Source organism: Hordeum vulgare, chromosome 7H (assembly GCF_904849725.1).
Source record: "Hordeum vulgare subsp. vulgare chromosome 7H, MorexV3_pseudomolecules_assembly, whole genome shotgun sequence".
Lineage (NCBI taxonomy): Eukaryota > Viridiplantae > Streptophyta > Magnoliopsida > Poales > Poaceae > Hordeum > Hordeum vulgare.
In genome coordinates, this window is record NC_058524.1 from 23,770,161 (window position 1) to 23,778,853 (window position 8,693).

Here is an 8,693-nt window from a genome sequence, read left to right on the forward strand (position 1 = left end):
TGATCACCTCATCAAAGCGTTTGTTCCAAATCCGAGATGCTTGCACCAGTCCATAAATGGATCACTGGAGCTTGCACACCTTGTTAGAATTCTTAGGATCGACAAAACCTTCGGGTTGTATCATATACAACTCTTCCTTAAGGAAACCGTTAAGGAACGCCGTTTTGACATCCATCTGCCAGATTTCATAATCGAAAAATGCAGCTATTGCTAACATAATTCTGACGGATTTAAGCATCGCTACGGGTGAGAAAGTCTCATCGTAGTCAACTCCTTGAACTTGTGAAAAACCCTTTGCCACAAGTCGAGCTTTATAAACGGTCACATTACCGTCATCGTCCGTCTTCCTCTTAAAGATCCATTTGTTCTGAATGGCCTTGCGGCCCCCAGGCAGTACCTCCAAAGTCCACACTTTGTTCTCATACATGGATCCTATCTCGGACTTCATGGCTTCCAGCCATTTGTTGGAATCTGGCCCCACCATTGCTTCTTCATAATTTGCAAGTTCATTGTTGTCTAACAACGTGATTGATAAGACGGGATTACCGTACCACTCTGGAGCAGCACGTGGTCTCATCGACCTGCGTGGTTCGACAGAAACTTGAACTGGAGTTTCATGATCATCATCATTAACTTCCGCCTCAACCGGCGTCGCAATGACAGAGGTTTCCCCTTGCCCTGCGCCACCATCCAGAGGGATGAGAGGTTCGACAACCTCGTCAAGTTCTATCTTCCTCCCACTCAATTCTCTCGAGAGAAACTCCTTCTCGAGAAAAGCTCCGTTTTTAGCAACAAACACTTTGCCCTCGGATTTGAGATAGAAGGTGTACCCAACTGTCTCTTTTGGGTAACCTATGAAGACGCACCTTTCCGCTTTGGGTTCCAGCTTTTCAGGCTGAAGCTTTTTGACATAAGCATCACATCCCCAAACTTTAAGAAACGACAACTTTGGCCTTTTGCCATACCACAGTTCGTATGGTGTCATCTCAACGGATTTTGATGGTGCCCTATTTAAAATGAATGCAGCTGTTTCTAATGCATAGCCCCAAAATGATAACGGCAAATCAGTAAGAGACATCATAGATCGCACCATCTCTAATAGAGTACGATTACGACGTTCGGAGACACCATTACGCTGTGGTGTTCCAGGCGGTGTTAACTGTGAGACAATTCCACATTGTCCTAAGTGAGCACCAAACTCGAAACTCAGATATTCACCCCCACGATCAGACCGCAGGAACTTGATCTTCTTGTTACGATGATTTTCCACTTCACTCTGAAATTGCTTAAACTTTTCAAATGTTTCAGACTTGTGCTTCATCAAGTAGACATAACCATATCTACTTAAATCGTCAGTGAAGGTGAGAAAATAACGATATCCGCCGCGTGCCTCTACGCTCATCGGACCACACACATTGGTATGTACGATTTCCAACAAGTCACTTGCACGCTCCATTGTTCCTGAGAACGGAGTCTTAGTCATCTTGCCCATGAGGCATGGTTCGCACGTGTCAAGTGAATCAAAGTCAAGTGACTCCAAAAGTCCATCAGCATGGAGTTTCTTCATGCGCTTTACACCAATATGACCTAAGCGGCAGTGCCACAAAAATATGGTGCTATCATTGTTAACTCTAACTCTTTTGGTCTCAATGTTATGTATATGCGTATCGCTATCAAGATTCAATATGAACAATCCTCTCACATTCGGTGCATGACCATAAAAGGTGTTACTCATAGAAATAGAACAACCATTATTCTCTGACTTAAAAGAGTAACCGTCTCGCAATAAACAAGATCCAGATATAATGTTCATGCTCAACGCAGGCACTAAATAACAATGATTTAAGTTCATCATTAATCCTAACGGTAACTGAAGTGACACTGTGCCGACGGCGATTGCATCAACCTTGGAACCATTTCCTACGCGCATCGTCACTTCATCTTTCGCCAGCCTTCGCCTATTCCGTAGTTCCTATTTCGAGTTGCAAATATGAGCAACAGAACCGGTATCGAATACCCAGGCACTAATACGAGAGCCGGTTAAGTACACATCAATAACATGTATATCAAATATACCTGATTTTTCTTTGCCCGCCTTCTTATCTGCCAGATACTTGGGGCAATTGCGCTTCCAGTGACCCATACCCTTGCAATAGTAACACTCCGTTTCCGGCTTAGGTCCAGCTTTGGGTTTCTTCGTCGGATTGGCAACAGGTTTGCCGCTCTTCTTCGAATTGCCCTTCTTGCCTTTGCCGTTTCTCTTGAAACTAGTGGTCTTATTCACCATCAACACTTGATGCTCTTTACGGAGTTCAGACTCAGCGACTTTCAGCATCGCAAACAACTCGCCGGGAGACTTGTTCATCCCTTGCATGTTGTAGTTCAACACAAAGCCTTTATAGCTTGGCGGCAGTGATTGAAGGATTCTGTCAGTGATAGCTTCTTGCGGGAGTTCAATCCCCAGCTCAGCTAGACGGTTTGAGTACCCAGACATTTTGAGCACATGTTCACTAATAGATGAGTTTTCCTCCATCTTGCAAGCATAGAATTTATCGGAGGTCTCATACCTCTCGATCCGGGCGTTCTTCTGAAAGATAAACTCCAACTCCTGGAACATCTCAAATGCTCCATGACGCTCAAAGCGACGTTGAAGTCCCGGTTCTAAGCCATACAAGACTGCACATTGAACTATTGAGTAGTCCTCCTTACGTGCTAACCAAGCGTTCTTAACATCCTGATCAGCCGTAGCGGGTGGTTCATCTCCTAACGCAGCATTAAGGACATAATCCTTCTTCCCAGCTTGTAAGATTAGCTTAAGATTATGAGCCCAGTCTACAAAGTTGCTTCCATCATCTTTCAACTTAGCTTTCTCTAGGAACGTATTAAAATTCAGGATGACTGTCGCGTGAGCCATGATCTACAACACAAATATATTCAAAGTGGACTTAGACTATGTTCAAGATAATTAGAGTTTAACTTAATCAAATTATTCGCTAAACTCCCACTCAAAAAGTACATCTCTCTAGTCACTTGAGTGGTTCATGATCCACTTACACTGGCTCAAGTCCGATCATCACGTGAGTTGAGTATAGTTTCAGTGGTAAGCATCCCTATGCTAATCATATCATCTATATGATTCATGATCGACCTTTCGGTCTCATGTGTTCCGAGGCCATGTCTGCACATGCTAGGCTCGTCAAGCTTAACCCGAGTGTTCCGCGTGCGCAACTGTTTTGCACCCGTTGTATGTGAACGTTGAGTCTATCACACCCGATCATCACGTGGTGTCTCGAAACGACGAACTGTAGCAACGGTGCACAGTCGGGGAGAACACAATTTCGTCTTGAAATTTTAGTGAGAGATCACCTCATAATGCTACCGTCGTTCTAAGCAAAAAAAAGGTGCATAAAAGGATTAACATCACATGCAATTCATAAGTGACATGATATGGCCATCATCTCGTGCTTCTTGATCTCCATCACCAAAGCACCGGCACGATCTTCTTGTCACCGGCGCCACACCATGATCTCCAGCAACGTGTTGCCATCGGGGTTGTCGTGCTACTCATGCTATTACTACTAAGGTTACATCCTAGCAAAATAGTAAACGCATCTGCAAGCACACACATTAGTATAAAGACAACCCTATGGCTCCTGCCGGTTGCCGTACCATCGACGTGCAAGTCGATATTTCTATTACAACATGATCATCTCATACATCCAATATATCACATCACATCATTGGCCATATCACATCACAAGCATACCCTACAAAAACAAGTTAGACGTCCTCTAATTTTGTTGTTACATGTTTTACGTGGTGACCATGGGTATCTAGTAGGATCGCATCTTACTTACGCAAACACCACAATGGAGATATATGAGTTGCTATTTAACCTCATCCAAGGACCTCCTCGGTCAAATCCGATTCAACTAAAGTTGGAGAAACCGACACTTGCCAGTCATCTTTGAGCAACGGAGTTACTCGTAACGATGAAACCAGTCTCTCGTAAGCGTACGAGTAATGTCGGTCCAAGCCGCTTCAATCCAACAATACCGCGGAATCAAGAAAAGACTAAGGAGGGCAGAAAAACGCACATCACCTCCCACAAAAACTTTTGTGTTCTACTCGAGAAGACATCTACGCATGAACCTAGCTCATGATGCCACTGTTGGGGAACGTCGCATGGGAAACAAAAAATTTCCTACGCGCACGAAGACCTATCATGGTGATGTCCATCTACGAGAGGGGATGAGTGATCTACGTACCCTTGTACATCGTACAGCAGAAGCGTTTAGTGAACCCGGTTGATGTAGTGGAACGTCCTCACGTCCCTCGATCCGCCCCGCAAACAATCCCGCGATCAGTCCCACGATCTAGTACCAAACGGACGGCACCTCCGCGTTCAGCAAACGTACAGCTCGACGCTGATCTCGGCCTTCTTGATCCAGCAAGAGAGACGGAGAGGTAGAAGAGTTCTCCGGCAGCGTGACGGCGCTCCGGAGGTTGGTGATGACCTTGTCTCAGCAGGGCTCCGCCCGAGCTCCGCAGAAACGCGAACTAGAGGAAAAACCGTGGAGGTATGTGGTCGGGCTGCCGTGGAAAAGTCGTCTCAAATCAGCCCTAAAACCTCCGTATATATAGGTGGGAGGGAGGGGACCTTGCCTTGGGGCTCAAGGAGCCCCAAGGGGGTCGGCCGAGTCCAAGGGGGGAGGACTCCCCCCCCAAACCGAGTTGGACTTAGTTTGGTGGGAGGGAGTCCCCCTTCCTTCCCACCTCCTCCTTTTTTTTCTTTTCTCTTGATTTTCTCTTCTTGGCGCATAGAGCCCTTTTGGGCTGTCACACCAGCCCACTAAGGGCTGGTGTGCCACCCTCAAGGCCTATGGGCTTCCCCGGGGTGGGTTGCCCCCCCGGTGAACTCCCGGAACCCATTCGTCATTCCCGGTACATTCCCGGTAACTCCGAAAACCTTCCGGTAATCAAATGAGGTCATCCTATATATCAATCTTCGTTTCCGGACTATTCTGGAAACCCTCGTGACGTCCGTGATCTCATCCGGGACTCCGAACAACATTCGGTAACCAACCATATAACTCAAATACGCATAAAACAACGTCGAACCTTAAGTGTGCAGACCCTGCGGGTTCGAGAACTATGTAGACATGACCCGAGAGACTCCTCGGTCAATATCCAATAGCGGGACCTGGATGCCCATATTGGATCCTACATATTCTACGAAGATCTTATCGTTTGAACCTCAGTGCCAAAGATTCATATAATCCCGTATGTCATTCCCTTTGTCCTTCGGTATGTTACTTGCCCGAGATTCGATCGTGAGTATCCGTATACCTATTGCAATCTCGTTTACCGGCAAGTCTCTTTACTCATTCCGTAATACAAGATCCCGCAACTTACACTAAGTTACATTGCTTGCAAGGCTTGTGTGTGATGTTGTATTACCGAGTGGGCCCCGAGATACCTCTCCGTTCACACGGAGTGACAAATCCCAGTCTTGATCCTTACTAACTCAACTAACACCTTCGGAGATACCTGTAGAGCATCTTTATAGTCACCCAGTTACGTTGCGACGTTTGATACACACAAAGCATTCCTCCGGTGTCAGTGAGTTATATGATCTCATGGTCATAGGAACAAATACTTGACACGCAGAAAACAGTAGCAACAAAATGACACGATCAACATGCTACGTCTATTAGTTTGGGTCTAGTCCATCACGTGATTCTCCTAATGACGTGATCCAGTTATCAAGCAACAACACCTTGTTCATAATCACAAGACACTGACTATCTTTATTCAACTGGCTAGCCAACTAGAGGCTTGCTAGGGACGGTGTCTTGTCTATGTATCCACACATGTAAATGAGTCTTCATTCAATACAATTATAGCATGGATAATAAACGATTATCTTGATACAGGAATTATAATAATAACTATATTTATTATTGCCTCTAGGGCATAATTCCAACACTTCTCCCGTTGCAAGAATTACCAATCTAGTTGACCAAACCAAACCAATAACTCGAAGAGACTTGCTAAGATATGAAATCATGCATATAAGAATTCAGAGAACATTCAAATAATATTCATAGATAATCTAAACATAAACCCACAATTCATCAGATCTCGACAAACAAACCGCAAAAGAGTCTCATGAATTTAATTTATCTCAGTTTGGTAGACAACCACTTGAGAAAGAATTATCTAGTAAGGATCAAATTATTTGTCTTGCCACTACAAGAAATATGGCTACTTGTGACCTCCAATATTGGTCACTGAGTGGTCATTAATTTCCATTTTTGACCTTTTTACGACCAAAATGGGCTGGTCAAAAGCTAACCGTCTCTAATGAACTATAACGACATTTCTTCTGGAATGGTCGAAGACATTTACGACCAAACGAAAGGTCGTTGGTTCTATGACCAATTGTTTTGGTCGTTGGTTGTGTGCCGAGGCCACGTTGGATCCAACATGACAAGATGACGTGGCAAAGTTACGACCAACATGATTGGTCATTGATAAGAATTAGCCCGGTCCAGTTCAACCATCTATATGGGCCCAGCCCAACAATTCAGCCCATTTATTTTTTTTTCCTATTAATTTTCATCAACTACATGGGCTAGCCCAACATTGTAGGCTTTTTTGTTTTCTAAGATGTGGTATTTCTTTTTTGGGCTTAAGCCTTTTACGTTCCATTTCCTTTGGGGGGCATCAACCTTTTTACAATCAGTTTTTATTGGGCCACGACCTTTTCTCACTTGATTTACTTTTCGAACTTTGGCCTTGTTGGTCCAACTCATCAGCTTCTTTTTCTCACATTTTCATAGTACACAGACGATAAACATTTCAAATGAAACCAACTGAATTCTTCCAACGAAAGAAAAATGAGCCTATCACGGTCTTTACATCATGTTCATACAACTAGATGTGCTGCTGAGTGCAATATAACTAGCTACAGAGTATAACCAAAACACATGGCTGCATCTATTGTTCTCGTGCCCGCTGCTTGTCCTTGTGCTAAATGAAAGAAGATGTTGCCGCCGTTTCTTGTCCTTGGGCCTTGAGGAGCACTGGGTGTCACGGGCTGCTTGTCCTCCTCTCCTTTCCTCGTCTGTGGAGGCTGCCTACAACCCTAGATTGAATCAATCAAACAAATAAAGTGGAAAAACAAGCATCTACCCAGATAAAGATGCAGAGTGACCCGAAAAGGCTGAAAAAAGAAAGTGGAAAAGCACAAGCTAATCAGCATTATTGGGACGAACAACATATCCAATATATCATGTGGACTTAGTGCAGCGGGTCTTGCAGAAGTTGGCGATGAGATCCTTGCACTGGAAGTTGTCGTGGCCGTCGACGGTGGACTTGGCGCAGGTCTTGCATGCCGGGATGCAACCGGTCGGCGAGACCTCGATGCATCTGCACTGCGGCGGGAAGGACCTGGTGCAGATGCCACACTTGTCGCAACATAGCGTCGCGCGTGGAGAAAGAAGCCATCGGAAGTTAATATGACTGCTACTACCTACACTGACTTACTCGACGAGGAGATGAAGAAAGAAAGGAGGATCCCGGCCTCACCTTGGTTGTGGGCTCGGAGCAGAGCTGCTGCGAGGACGACGATAATGGCTAGCGCGACAAGCAGCACCTATAGCCTCATGTTGTCGGTGGGTGATGAGCTCCGATGGTTACGAGCAGCACCTGGGAATCGCCTGGCATCTCGGGCGGCGGAGTTGTGTCCCGGGAGAGAGAGATGGACATATGGGGGCTCTGATGAGGTGGGAGGGAAGCAGAGAGGAGGGGGAGAGGCCACCGACAACGAGGTTCGGGAGGGAGAATGAATCTACATACCCTTGTAGATCGCTAAGCGGAAGCGTATATAATGCGGTTGATGTACTGGAACATCTTCGCGATTCAAATCGCAGCCCGTCCCGCGATCTCATCACGATCCGTCCTGCAATCCCATCACGATCCATCCCGATCTAGTGCCGAACGGACTGCACCTCCGTGTTCAGCACTTGTAAAGCTCGATGACGATCTCCACCTTCTTGATCCAGCAAGAGGGGCGGAGAGGTAGATGAGTTCTCCAGCACGATGACGTGGTGGTGGTGGTGAACTAATCCAGCAGGGCTTCACCTAAGCACTGTCGAACTAGACTAGAGGAGAAACAGATCTAGAGAGAGAGAGGCAGCCGTGGCTGATTTCTAGTGTACAAAAACCCTCAATACCTCTAGTATATATATGAGGAGGGAGGGAGGAGGCTGCGCCCGAGGGCTGGCCCGTTTTCCTTGGCCGCAAGGAAGAGAGGAGGAGTCCTCCTCCAATCCTAGTAGGATTAGGACTCCTTCCCACTTGGAAACTCTTTCCACCTTTTGGCCTTTTTTGCCTTATTCATCCACTCCAGCGGCATGGGACCTTAGGGGAGGCTTCGGCCAGCCCACCAGGGGCTGGTCTGCCTCCTCTCACAGCCCAAGAAGCCCTTCGGTCATCACACCCCTCCCGATGGTCCCCCGGTACCCTCCCGGCACTCCCGGTACACTACCGATGAGGCCGAAACTTTTCTGGGGACCAAAAGAGGGCTTCCTATATATCAATCTTTACCTCCGGACCATTCTTGAGCTCCTCGTGACGTCCATGATATCATCCGGGACTACGAATAACCTTCGGTCACCAACACCTAT

At 46.2% G+C, this 8,693-nt stretch overlaps 1 pseudogene; it reads right to left on the reverse strand.

The window, feature by feature from the left end:
• Positions 1–337: 337 nt before the first annotated feature.
• On the reverse strand, positions 338–7,672 carry LOC123406933 (annotated as a pseudogene).
• Between the last annotated feature and the right edge of the window lie 1,021 nt (positions 7,673–8,693).